Raw genomic sequence first — 13,758 nt, 5'->3', positions numbered from 1 at the left:
GAACGTCTGCAGATAGCTCGCAGGCAGAAAGAGCTAGCCTGGAAAGCTGTTGCTCAGCCTCATCTGCCCATGGCACTGCTTGCACAGAGGCACAGAGACTGGGGCTGCTTGCTTGTCATGTCCCCTCAAACTTCAAACGTAGCTTAGGTGGTCTGTGCTGGGCGCCTTTGCCAGCCCTGCTCTGAAAATGTGAACGTCTGCAGATAGCTCGCAGGCAGAAAGAGCTAGCCTGGAAAGCTGTTGCTCAGCCTCATCTGCCCATGGCACTGCTCGCACAGAGGCACAGAGACTGGGGCTGCTTGCTTGTCTTGTCCCCTCAAACTTCAAACGTAGCTTAAGTGGTCCGTGCCGGGCGCTTCTGGCAGCCCTGCTCCGAAAATGCGAACGTCTGCAGATAGCTCGCAGGCAGAAAGAGCTAGCCTGGAAAGCTGTTGCTCAGCCTCATCTGCCCATGGCACTGCTCGCACAGAGGCACAGAGACTGGGGCTGCTTGCTTGTCTTGTCCCCTCAAACTTCAAACGTATCTTAGGTGGTCTCTGCTGGGCGCCTTTGGCAGCCCTGCTCCGAAAATGCGAACGTCTGCAGATAGCTCGCAGCAGAAAGAGCTAGCCTGGAAAGCTGTTGCTCAGCCTCATCTGCCCATGGCACTGCTCGCAGAGAGGCACAGAGACTGGGGCTGCTTGCTTGTCTTGCCACCTCAAACTTCAAACGTAGCTTAGGTGGTCCGTGCCGGGCGCTTCTGGCAGCCCTGCTCCGAAAATGCGAACGTCTGCAGATAGCTCGCAGCCAGAAAGAGCTAGCCTGGAAAGCTGTTGCTCAGCCTCATCTGCCCATGGCACTGCTCGCACAGAGGCACAGAGAGTGGGGCTGCTTGCTTGTCTTGTCCCCTCAAACTTCAAACGTAGCTTAGGTGGTCCGTGCCGGGCGCCTTTGGCAGCCCTGCTCCGAAAATGCGAACGTCTGCAGGTAGCTCGCAGGCAGAAAGAGCTAGCCTGGAAAGCTGTTGCTCAGACTCATCTGCCCATGGCACTGCTCGCACAGAGGCACAGAGACTGGGACTGCTTGATTGTCTTGTCCCCTCAGACTTCAAACGTACCTTTTGGCTGTTTGTGCCGGGCGCCTCCGGCAGCCCTGCTCCGAAAATGCGAACATCTGCAGATAGCTCGCAGGCAGAAAGAGCTAGCCTGGAAAGCTGTTGCTCAGCCTCATCTGCCCATGGCACTGCTCGCACAGAGGCACAGAGACTGGGGCTGCTTGCTTGTCTTGTCCCCTCAAACTTCAAACGTAGCTTAGGTGGTCTGTGCTGGGCGCCTCCGGCAGCCCTGCTCCGAAAATGCGAACGTCTGCAGATAGCTCGCAGCCAGAAAGAGCTAGCCTGGAAAGCTTTTGCTCAGCCTCATCTGCGAATGGCACTGCTCGCACAGAGGCACAGAGACTGGGGCTGCTTGCTTGTCTTGTCCCCTCAAACTTCAAACGTAGCTTAGGTGGTCCGTGCCGGGCGCCTCCGGCAGCCCTGCTCTGAAAATGCGAACATATGCAGATAGCTCGCAGGCAGAAAGAGCTAGCCTGGAAAGCTGTTGCTCAGCCTCATCTGCCCATGGCACTGCTCGCACAGAGGCACAGAGACTGGGGCTGCTTGCTTGTCTTGTCCCCTCAAACTTCAAATGTAGCTTAGGTGGTCTGTGCTGGGCGCCTCCGGCAGCCCTGCTCTGAAAATGTGAACGTCTGCAGATAGCTTGCAGGCAGAAAGAGCTAGCCTGGAAAGCTGTTGCTCAGCCTCATCTGCCCATGGGACTGCTTGCACAGAGGCACAGAGACTGGGGCTGCTTGCTTGTCATGTCCCCTCAAACTTCAAACGTAGATTAGGTGGTCCGTGCCAGATGCTTGTGGCAGCGCTGCTCCGAAAATGCGAATGTCTGCAGATAGCTCGCAGGCAGAAAGAGCTAGCCTGGAAAGCTGTTGCTCAGCCTCATCTGCCCATGGCACTGCTTGCACAGAGGCACAGAGACTGGGGCTGCTTGCTTGTCATGTCCCCTCAAACTTCAAACGTAGCTTAGGTGGTCTGTGCTGGGCGCCTTTGCCAGCCCTGCTCTGAAAATGTGAACGTCTGCAGATAGCTCGCAGGCAGAAAGTGCTAGCCTGGAAAGCTGTTGCTCAGCCTCATCTGCCCATGGCACTGCTCGCACAGAGGCACAGAGACTGGGGCTGCTTGCTTGTCTTGTCCCCTCAAACTTCAAACGTAGCTTAAGTGGTCCGTGCCGGGCGCTTCTGGCAGCCCTGCTCCGAAAATGCGAACGTCTGCAGATAGCTCGCAGGCAGAAAGAGCTAGTCTGGAAAGCTGTTGCTCAGCCTCATCTGCCCATGGCACTGCTCGCACAGAGGCACAGAGACTGGGGCTGCTTGCTTGTCTTGTCCCCTCAAACTTCAAACGTATCTTAGGTGGTCTCTGCTGGGCGCCTTTGGCAGCCCTGCTCCGAAAATGCGAACGTCTGCAGATAGCTCGCAGCAGAAAGAGCTAGCCTGGAAAGCTGTTGCTCAGCCTCATCTGCCCATGGCACTGCTCGCACAGAGGCACAGAGACTGGGGCTGCTTGCTTGTCTTGCCCCCTCAAACTTCAAAGGTAGCTTAGGTGGTCCGTGCCGGGCGCTTCTGGCAGCCCTGCTCCGAAAATGCGAACGTCTGCAGATAGCTCGCAGGCAGAAAGAGCTAGCCTGGAAAGCTGTTGCTCAGCCTCATCTGCCCATGGCACTGCTCGCACAGAGGCACAGAGACTGGGGCTGCTTGCTTGTCTTGTCCCCTCAAACTTCAAACGTAGCTTAGGTGGTCCGTGCCGGGCGCCTTTGGCAGCCCTGCTCCGAAAATGCGAACGTCTGCAGGTAGCTCGCAGGCAGAAAGAGCTAGCCTGGAAAGCTGTTGCTCAGACTCATCTGCCCATGGCACTGCTCGCACAGAGGCACAGAGACTGGGGCTGCTTGCTTGTCTTGCCCCCTCAGACTTCAAACGTACCTTTTGGCTGTTTGTGCCGGGCGCCTCCGGCAGCCCTGCTCCGAAAATGCGAACATCTGCAGATAGCTCGCAGGCAGAAAGAGCTAGCCTGGAAAGCTGTTGCTCAGCCTCATCTGCCCATGGCACTGCTCGCACAGAGGCACAGAGACTGGGGCTGCTTGCTTGTCTTGTCCCCTCAAACTTCAAACGTAGCTTAGGTGGTCTGTGCTGGGCGCCTCCGGCAGCCCTGCTCCGAAAATGCGAACGTCTGCAGATAGCTCGCAGTCAGAAAGAGCTAGCCTGGAAAGCTTTTGCTCAGCCTCATCTGCGAATGGCACTGCTCGCACAGAGGCACAGAGACTGGGGCTACTTGCTTGTCTTGTACCCTCAAACTTCAAACGTAGCTTAGGTGGTCTGTGCCGGGCGCCTCCGGCAGCCCTGCTCTGAAAATGCGAACATATGCAGATAGCTCGCAGGCAGAAAGAGCTAGCCTGGAAAGCTGTTGCTCAGCGTCATCTGCCCATGGCACTGCTCGCACAGAGGCACAGAGACTGGGGCTGCTTGCTTGTCTTGTCCCCTCAAACTTCAAACGTAGCTTAGGTGGTCTCTGCTGGGCTCTTTTGGCAGCCCTGCTCCGAAAATGCAAACGTCTGCAGATAGCTCACAGCCAGAAAGAGCTAGCCTGGAAAGCTGTTGCTCAGCCTCATCTGCCCATGGCACTGCTCGCACAGAGGCACAGAGACTGGGGCTGCTTGCTTGTCTTGTCCCCTCAAACTTCAAATGTAGCTTAGGTGGTCCGTGCCGGGCACCTCCGGCAGCCCTGCTCCGAAAATGCGAACGTCTGCAGATAGCTCGCAGGCAGAAAGAGCTAGCCTGGAAAGCTGTTGCTCAGCCTCATCTGCCCATGGCACTGCTCGCACAGAGGCACAGAGACTTGGGCTGCTTGCTTGTCTTCTACCCTCAAACTTCAAACGTAGCTTAGGTGATCCGTGCCGGGCGCCTCCGGCAGCCCTGCTCCGAAAATACGAAGGTCTCATATAGCTCACAGGCAGAAAGAGCTAGCCTGGAAAGCTGTTGCTCAGCCTCATCTGCCCATGGCACTGCTCACACAGAGGCACAGAGACTGGGGCTGCTTGCTTGTCTTGTCCCCTCAAACTTCAAACGTAGATTAGGTGGTCTCTGCTGGGCGCCTCCGGCAGCCCTGCTCCGAAAATGCGAACGTCTGCAGATAGCTCGCAGCCAGAAAGAGCTAGCCTGGAAAGCTGTTGCTCAGCCTCATCTGCCCATGGCACTGCTCGCACAGAGGCACAGAGACTGGGGCTGTTTGCTTGTCTTGTCCCCTCAAACTTCAAACGTAGCTTAGGTGGTCTGTGCCGGGTGCTTGCGGCAGCGCTACTCCGAAAATGCGAACATCTGCAGATAGCTCGCAGGCAGAATTTGCTAGCCTGGAAAGCTTTTGCTCAGCCTCATCTGCCCATGGCACTGCTCGCACAGAGGCACAGAGACTGGGGCTGCTTGCTTGTCTTGTCCCCTCAAACTTCAAACGAAGATTAGGTGGTCTCTGCTGGGCGCCTTTGCCAGCCCTGCTCCGAAAATGCGAACGTCTGCAGATAGCTCGCAGGCAGAAAGAGCTAGCCTGGAAAGCTGTTGCTCAGCCTCATCTGCCCATGGCACTGCTCGCACAGAGGCACAGAGACTGGGGCTGCTTGCTTGTCTTGTCCCCTCAAACTTCAAACGTAGCTTAGGTGGTCTGTGCCGGGCGCCTCCGGCAGCCCTGCTCCGAAAATGCGAACGTCTGCAGATAGCTCGCAGGCAGAAAGAGCTAGCCTGGAAAGCTGTTGCTCAGCCTCATCTGCCCATGGCACTGCTCGCACAGAGGCACAGAGACTGGGGCTGCTTGCTTGTCTTGTCCCCTCAAACTTGAAACGTAGCTTAGGTGATCCGTGCCGGGCGCCTCCGGCAGCCCTGCTCTGAAAATGCGAACTTATGCAGATAGCTCACAGGCAGAAAGAGCTAGCCTGGAAAGCTGTTGCTCAGCCTCATCTGCCCATGGCACTGCTTGCACAGAGGCACAGAGACTGGGGCTGCTTGCTTGTCATGTCCCCTCAAACTTCAAACGTAGCTTAGGTGGTCTGTGCTGGGCGCCTTTGCCAGCCCTGCTCTGAAAATGTGAACGTCTGCAGATAGCTCGCAGGCAGAAAGAGCTAGCCTGGAAAGCTGTTGCTCAGCCTCATCTGCCCATGGCACTGCTCGCACAGAGGCACAGAGACTGGGGCTGCTTGCTTGTCTTGTCCCCTCAAACTTCAAACGTATCTTAAGTGGTCCGTGCCGGGCGCTTCTGGCAGCCCTGCTCCGAAAATGCGAACGTCTGCAGATAGCTCGCAGGCAGAAAGAGCTAGCCTGGAAAGCTGTTGCTCAGCCTCATCTGCCCATGGCACTGCTCGCACAGAGGCACAGAGACTGGGGCTGCTTGCTTGTCTTGTCCCCTCAAACTTCAAACGTATCTTAGGTGGTCTCTGCTGGGCACCTTTGGCAGCCCTGCTCCGAAAATGCGAACGTCTGCAGATAGCTCGCAGCAGAAAGAGCTAGCCTGGAAAGCTGTTGCTCAGCCTCATCTGCCCATGGCACTGCTCGCACAGAGGCACAGAGACTGGGGCTGCTTGCTTGTCTTGCCCCCTCAAACTTCAAAGGTAGCTTAGGTGGTCCGTGCCGGGCGCTTCTGGCAGCCCTGCTCCGAAAATGCGAACGTCTGCAGATAGCTCGCAGGCAGAAAGAGCTAGCCTGGAAAGCTGTTGCTCAGCCTCATCTGCCCATGGCACTGCTCGCACAGAGGCACAGAGACTGGGGCTGCTTGCTTGTCTTGCCACCTCAAACTTCAAAGGTATCTTAGGTGGTCCGTGCCGGGCGCTTCTGGCAGCCCTGCTCCGAAAATGCGAACTTATGCAGATAGCTCGCAGGCAGAAAGAGCTAGCCTGGAAAGCTGTTGCTCAGCCTCATCTGCCCATGGCACTGCTTGCACAGAGGCACAGAGACTGGGGCTGCTTGCTTGTCATGTCCCCTCAAACTTCAAACGTAGCTTAGGTGGTCTGTGCTGGGCGCCTTTGCCAGCCCTGCTCTGAAAATGTGAACGTCTGCAGATAGCTCGCAGGCAGAAAGAGCTAGCCTGGAAAGCTGTTGCTCAGCCTCATCTGCCCATGGCACTGCTCGCACAGAGGCACAGAGACTGGGGCTGCTTGCTTGTCTTGTCCCCTCAAACTTCAAACGTAGCTTAAGTGGTCCGTGCCGGGCGCTTCTGGCAGCCCTGCTCCGAAAATGCGAACGTCTGCAGATAGCTCGCAGGCAGAAAGAGCTAGCCTGGAAAGCTGTTGCTCAGCCTCATCTGCCCATGGCACTGCTCGCACAGAGGCACAGAGACTGGGGCTGCTTGCTTGTCTTGTCCCCTCAAACTTCAAACGTATCTTAGGTGGTCTCTGCTGGGCGCCTTTGGCAGCCCTGCTCCGAAAATGCGAACGTCTGCAGATAGATCGCAGCAGAAAGAGCTAGCCTGGAAAGCTGTTGCTCAGCCTCATCTGCCCATGGCACTGCTCGCACAGAGGCACAGAGAGTGGGGCTGCTTGCTTGTCTTGTCCCCTCAAACTTCAAACGTAGCTTAGGTGGTCCGTGCCGGGCGCCTTTGGCAGCCCTGCTCCGAAAATGCGAACGTCTGCAGGTAGCTCGCAGGCAGAAAGAGCTAGCCTGGAAAGCTGTTGCTCAGACTCATCTGCCCATGGCACTGCTCGCACAGAGGCACAGAGACTGGGGCTGCTTGATTGTCTTGCCCCCTCAGACTTCAAACGTACCTTTTGGCTGTTTGTGCTGGGCGCCTCCGGCAGCCCTGCTCCGAAAATGCGAACATCTGCAGATAGCTCGCAGGCAGAAAGAGCTAGCCTGGAAAGCTATTGCTCAGCCTCATCTGCCCATGGCACTGCTCGCACAGAGGCACAGAGACTGGGGCTGCTTGCTTGTCTTGTCCCCTCAAACTTCAAACGTAGCTTAGGTGGTCTGTGCTGGGCGCCTCCGGCAGCCCTGCTCCGAAAATGCGAACGTCTGCAGATAGCTCGCAGCCAGAAAGAGCTAGCCTGGAAAGCTTTTGCTCAGCCTCATCTGCGAATGGCACTGCTCGCACAGAGGCACAGAGACTGGGGCTGCTTGCTTGTCTTGTCCCCTCGAAATTCAAACGTAGCTTAGGTGGTCCGTGCCGGGCGCCTCCGGCAGCCCTGCTCTGAAAATGCGAACATATGCAGATAGCTTGCAGGCAGAAAGAGCTAGCCTGGAAAGCTGTTGCTCAGCCTCATCTGCCCATGGCACTGCTCGCACAGAGGCACAGAGACTGGGGCTGCTTGCTTGTCTTGTCCCCTCAAACTTCAAATGTAGCTTAGGTGGTCTGTGCTGGGCGCCTCCGGCAGCCCTGCTCTGAAAATGTGAACGTCTGCAGATAGCTTGCAGGCAGAAAGAGCTAGCCTGGAAAGCTGTTGCTCAGCCTCATCTGCCCATGGCACTGCTTGCACAGAGGCACAGAGACTGGGGCTGCTTGCTTGTCATGTCCCCTCAAACTTCAAACGTAGCTTAGATGGTCCGTGCCAGATGCTTGTGGCAGCGCTGCTCCGAAAATGCGAATGTCTGCAGATAGCTCGCAGGCAGAAAGAGCTAGCCTGGAAAGCTGTTGCTCAGCCTCATCTGCCCATGGCACTGCTCGCACAGAGGCACAGAGACTGGGGCTGCTTGATCGTCTTGCCCCCTCAGACTTCAAACGTATCTTTTGGCTGTTTGTGCTGGGCGCCTTTGGCCGCCCTGCTCCGAAAATGCAAACGTCTGCAGATAGCTCACAGCCAGAAAGAGCTAGCCTGGAAAGCTGTTGCTCAGCCTCATCTGCCCATGGCACTGCTTGCACAGAGGCACAGAGACTGGGGCTGCTTGCTTGTCATGTCCCCTCAAACTTCAAACGTAGCTTAGGTGGTCCGTGCCGGATGCTTGTGGCAGCGCTGCTCTGAAAATGCGAACGTCTGCAGATAGCTCGCAGGCAGAAAGAGCTAGCCTGGAAAGCTGTTGCTCAGCCTCATCTGCCCATGGCACTGCTCGCACGGAGGCACAGAGACTGGGGCTGCTTGCTTGTCTTGCCCCCTCAAACTTCAAAGGTAGCTTAGGTGGTCCGTGCCGGGCGCTTCTGGCAGCCCTGCTCCGAAAATGCGAACGTCTGCAGATAGCTCGCAGGCAGAAAGAGCTAGCCTGGAAAGCTGTTGCTCAGCCTCATCTGCCCATGGCACTGCTCGCACAGAGGCACAGAGACTGGGGCTGCTTGCTTGTCTTGCCACCTCAAACTTCAAAGGTATCTTAGGTGGTCCGTGCCGGGCGCTTCTGGCAGCCCTGCTCCGAAAATGCGAACTTATGCAGATAGCTCGCAGGCAGAAAGAGCTAGCCTGGAAAGCTGTTGCTCAGCCTCATCTGCCCATGGCACTGCTTGCACAGAGGCACAGAGACTGGGGCTGCTTGCTTGTCATGTCCCCTCAAACTTCAAACGTAGCTTAGGTGGTCTGTGCTGGGCGCCTTTGCCAGCCCTGCTCTGAAAATGTGAACGTCTGCAGATAGCTCGCAGGCAGAAAGAGCTAGCCTGGAAAGCTGTTGCTCAGCCTCATCTGCCCATGGCACTGCTCGCACAGAGGCACAGAGACTGGGGCTGCTTGCTTGTCTTGTCCCCTCAAACTTCAAACGTATCTTAGGTGGTCTCTGCTGGGCGCCTTTGGCAGCCCTGCTCCGAAAATGCGAACGTCTGCAGATAGATCGCAGCAGAAAGAGCTAGCCTGGAAAGCTGTTGCTCAGCCTCATCTGCCCATGGCACTGCTCGCACAGAGGCACAGAGACTGGGGCTGCTTGCTTGTCTTGCCACCTCAAACTTCAAACGTAGCTTAGGTGGTCCGTGCCGGGCGCTTCTGGCAGCCCTGCTCCGAAAATGCGAACGTCTGCAGATAGCTCGCAGGCAGAAAGAGCTAGCCTGGAAAGCTGTTGCTCAGCCTCATCTGCCCATGGCACTGCTCGCACAGAGGCACAGAGAGTGGGGCTGCTTGCTTGTCTTGTCCCCTCAAACTTCAAACGTAGCTTAGGTGGTCCGTGCCGGGCGCCTTTGGCAGCCCTGCTCCGAAAATGCGAACGTCTGCAGGTAGCTCGCAGGCAGAAAGAGCTAGCCTGGAAAGCTGTTGCTCAGACTCATCTGCCCATGGCACTGCTCGCACAGAGGCACAGAGACTGGGGCTGCTTGATTGTCTTGCCCCCTCAGACTTCAAACGTACCTTTTGGCTGTTTGTGCCGGGCGCCTCCGGCAGCCCTGCTCCGAAAATGCGAACATCTGCAGATAGCTCGCAGGCAGAAAGAGCTAGCCTGGAAAGCTGTTGCTCAGCCTCATCTGCCCATGGCACTGCTCGCACAGAGGCACAGAGACTGGGGCTGCTTGCTTGTCTTGTCCCCTCAAACTTCAAACGTAGCTTAGGTGGTCTGTGCTGGGCGCCTCCGGCAGCCCTGCTCCGAAAATGTGAACGTCTGCAGATAGCTTGCAGGCAGAAAGAGCTAGCCTGGAAAGCTGTTGCTCAGCCTCATCTGCCCATGGCACTGCTTGCACAGAGGCACAGAGACTGGGGCTGCTTGCTTGTCATGTCCCCTCAAACTTCAAACGTAGCTTAGATGGTCCGTGCCAGATGCTTGTGGCAGCGCTGCTCCGAAAATGCGAATGTCTGCAGATAGCTCGCAGGCAGAAAGAGCTAGCCTGGAAAGCTGTTGCTCAGCCTCATCTGCCCATGGCACTGCTCGCACAGAGGCACAGAGACTGGGGCTGCTTGATCGTCTTGCCCCCTCAGACTTCAAACGTATCTTTTGGCTGTTTGTGCTGGGCGCCTTTGGCCGCCCTGCTCCGAAAATGCAAACGTCTGCAGATAGCTCACAGCCAGAAAGAGCTAGCCTGGAAAGCTGTTGCTCAGTCTCATCTGCCCATGGCACTGCTTGCACAGAGGCACAGAGACTGGGGCTGCTTGCTTGTCATGTCCCCTCAAACTTCAAACGTAGCTTAGGTGGTCCGTGCCGGATGCTTGTGGCAGCGCTGCTCTGAAAATGCGAACGTCTGCAGATAGCTCGCAGGCAGAAAGAGCTAGCCTGGAAAGCTGTTGCTCAGCCTCATCTGCCCATGGCACTGCTCGCACAGAGGCACAGAGACTGGGGCTGCTTGCTTGTCTTGTCCCCTCAAACTTCAAACGTACCTTAGGTGGTCTGTGCTGGGCTCCTTTGGCAGTCCTGCTCCGAAAATGCGAACGTCTGCAGATAGCTCGCAGGCAGAAAGAGCTAGCCTGAAAAGCTGTTGCTCAGCCTCATCTGCCCATGGCACTGCTCGCACAGAGGCACAGAGACTGGGGCTGCTTGATCGTCTTGCCCCCTCAGACTTCAAACGTATCTTTTGGCTGTTTGTGCCGGGCGCCGTTGGCAGCCCTGCTCCGAAAATGCAAACGTCTGCAGATAGCTCACAGCCAGAAAGAGCTAGCCTGGAAAGCTGTTGCTCAGCCTCATCTGCCCATGGCACTGCTCGCACAGAGGCACAGAGACTGGGGCTGCTTGCTTGTCTTGTCCCCTCAAACTTCAAATGTAGCTTAGGTGGTCCGTGCCGGGCGCCTCCGGCAGCCCTGCTCCGAAAATGCGAACGTCTGCAGATAGCTCGCAGCCAGAAAGAGCTAGCCTGGAAAGCTGTTGCTCAGCCTCATCTGCCCATGGCACTGCTCGCACAGAGGCACAGAGACTGGGGCTGCTTGCTTGTCTTGTACCCTCAAACTTCAAACGTAGCTTAGGTGATCCGTGCCGGGCGCCTCCGGCAGCCCTGCTCCGAAAATGCGAATGTCTCATATAGCTCACAGGCAGAAAGAGCTAGCCTGGAAAGCTCTTGCTCAGCGTCATCTGCCCATGGCACTGCTCACACAGAGGCACAGAGACTGGGGCTGCTTGCTTGTCTTGTCCCCTCAAACTTCAAACGTAGATTAGGTGGTCTCTGCTGGGCGCCTCCGGCAGCCCTGCTCCGAAAATGCGAACGTCTGCAGATAGCTCGCAGCCAGAAAGAGCTAGCCTGGAAAGCTTTTGCTCAGCCTCATCTGCGAATGGCACTGCTCGCACAGAGGCACAGAGACTGGGGCTGCTTGCTTGTCTTGTCCCCTCAAACTTCAAACGTAGCTTAGGTGGTCCGTGCCGGGCGCCTCCGGCAGCCCTGCTCTGAAAATGCGAACGTCTGCAGATAGCTCGCAGGCAGAAAGAGCTAGCCTGGAAAGCTGTTGCTCAGCGTCATCTGCCCATGGCACTGCTCGCACAGAGGCACAGAGACTGGGGCTGCTTGCTTGTCTTGTCCCCTCAAACTTCAAACGTATCTTAGGTGGTCTCTGCTGGGCTCCTTTGGCAGCCCTGCTCCGAAAATGCGAACGTCTGCAGATAGCTCGCAGGCAGAAAGAGCTAGCCTGGAAAGCTGTTGCTCAGCCTCATCTGCCCATGGCACTGCTCGCACAGAGGCACAGAGACTGGGGCTGCTTGCTTGTTTTGTCCCCTCAAACTTCAAATGTAGCTTAGGTGGTCTGTGCTGGGCGCCTCCGGCAGCCCTGCTCTGAAAATGTGAACGTCTGCAGATAGCTTGCAGGCAGAAAGAGCTAGCCTGGAAAGCTGTTGCTCAGCCTCATCTGCCCATGGCACTGCTTGCACAGAGGCACAGAGACTGGGGCTGCTTGCTTGTCATGTCCCCTCAAACTTCAAACGTAGCTTAGGTGGTCCGTGCTAGATGCTTGTGGCAGCGCTGCTCCGAAAATGCGAATGTCTGCAGATAGCTCGCAGGCAGAAAGAGCTAGCCTGGAAAGCTGTTGCTCAGCCTCATCTGCCCATGGCACTGCTCGCACAGAGGCACAGAGACTGGGGCTGCTTGATCGTCTTGCCCCCTCAGACTTCAAACGTATCTTTTGGCTGTTTGTGCTGGGCGCCTTTGGCCGCCCTGCTCCGAAAATGCAAACGTCTGCAGATAGCTCACAGCCAGAAAGAGCTAGCCTGTAAAGCTGTTGCTCAGCCTCATCTGCCCATGGCACTGCTTGCACAGAGGCACAGAGACTGGGGCTGCTTGCTTGTCATGTCCCCTCAAACTTCAAACTTAGCTTAGGTGGTCCATGCCGGATGCTTGTGGCAGCGCTGCTCTGAAAATGCGAACGTCTGCAGATAGCTCGCAGGCAGAAAGAGCTAGCCTGGAAAGCTGTTGCTCAGCCTCATCTGCGAATGGCACTGCTCGCACAGAGGCACAGAGACTGGGGCTGCTTGCTTGTCTTGTCCCCTCAAACTTCAAACGTACCTTAGGTGGTCTGTGCTGGGCTCCTTTGGCAGTCCTGCTCCGAAAATGCTAACGTCTGCAGATAGCTCGCAGGCAGAAAGAGCTAGCCTGAAAAGCTGTTGCTCAGCCTCATCTGCCCATGGCACTGCTCGCACAGAGGCACAGAGACTGGGGCTGCTTGCTTGTCTTGTCCCCTCAAACTTCAAACGTAGCTTAGGTGGTCTGTGCTGGGCTCCTCCGGCAGCCCTGCTCTGAAAATGCGAACTTATGCAGATAGTTCACAGGCAGAAAGAGCTAGCCTGGAAAGCTGTTGCTCAGCCTCATCTGCCCATGGCACTGCTCGCACAGAGGCACAGAGACTGGGGCTGCTTGCTTGTCTTGCCCCCTCAAACTTCAAACGTAGCTTAGGTGGTCCGTGCCGGGCGCTTCTGGCAGCCCTGCTCCGAAAATGCGAACGTCTGCAGATAGCTCGCAGGCAGAAAGAGCTAGCCTGGAAAGCTGTTGCTCAGCCTCATCTGCCCATGGCACTGCTCGCACAGAGGCACAGAGACTGGGGCTGCTTGCTTGTCTTGTCCCCTCAAACTTCAAACGTAGCTTAGGTGGTCCGTGCCGTGCGCCTTTGGCAGCCCTGCTCCGAAAATGCGAACGTCTGCAGGTAGCTCGCAGGCAGAAAGAGCTAGCCTGGAAAGCTGTTGCTCAGACTCATCTGCCCATGGCACTGCTCGCACAGAGGCACAGAGACTGGGGCTGCTTGATTGTCTTGCCCCCTCAGACTTCAAACGTACCTTTTGGCTGTTTGTGCCGGGCGCCTCCGGCAGCCCTGCTCCGAAAATGCAAACGTCTGCAGATAGCTCACAGCCAGAAAGAGCTAGCCTGGAAAGCTGTTGCTCAGCCTCATCTGCCCATGGCACTGCTCGCACAGAGGCACAGAGACTGGGGCTGCTTGCTTGTCTTGTCCCATCAAACTTCAAATGTAGCTTAGGTGGTCCGTGCCGGGCGCCTCCGGCAGCCCTGCTCCGAAAATGCGAACGTCTGCAGATAGCTCGCAGCCAGAAAGAGCTAGCCTGGAAAGCTGTTGCTCAGCCTCATCTGCCCATGGCACTGCTCGCACAGAGGCACAGAGACTGGGGCTGCTTGCTTGTCTTGTCCCCTCAAACTTCAAACGTAGCTTAGGTGGTCCGTGCCGGGCGCCTCCGGCAGCCCTGCTCCGAAAATACGAACGTCTGCAGATAGCTCGCAGGCAGAAAAAGCTAGCCTGGAAAGCTGTTGCTCAGCCTCATCTGCCCATGGCACTGCTCGCACAGAGGCACAGAGACTGGGGCTGCTTGCTTGTCTTGTCCCCTCAAACTTCAAACGTAGCTTAGGTGGTCTCTGCTGGGCGCCTTTGGCAGCCCTGTTCCAAAAATGCGAAC

The sequence above is a fragment of the Opisthocomus hoazin genome, chromosome 16 (genome assembly GCF_030867145.1).
Source record: "Opisthocomus hoazin isolate bOpiHoa1 chromosome 16, bOpiHoa1.hap1, whole genome shotgun sequence".
In the NCBI taxonomy this organism is placed as follows: Eukaryota; Metazoa; Chordata; class Aves; order Opisthocomiformes; family Opisthocomidae; genus Opisthocomus; species Opisthocomus hoazin.
This window is presented reverse-complemented; position numbering follows the sequence as displayed.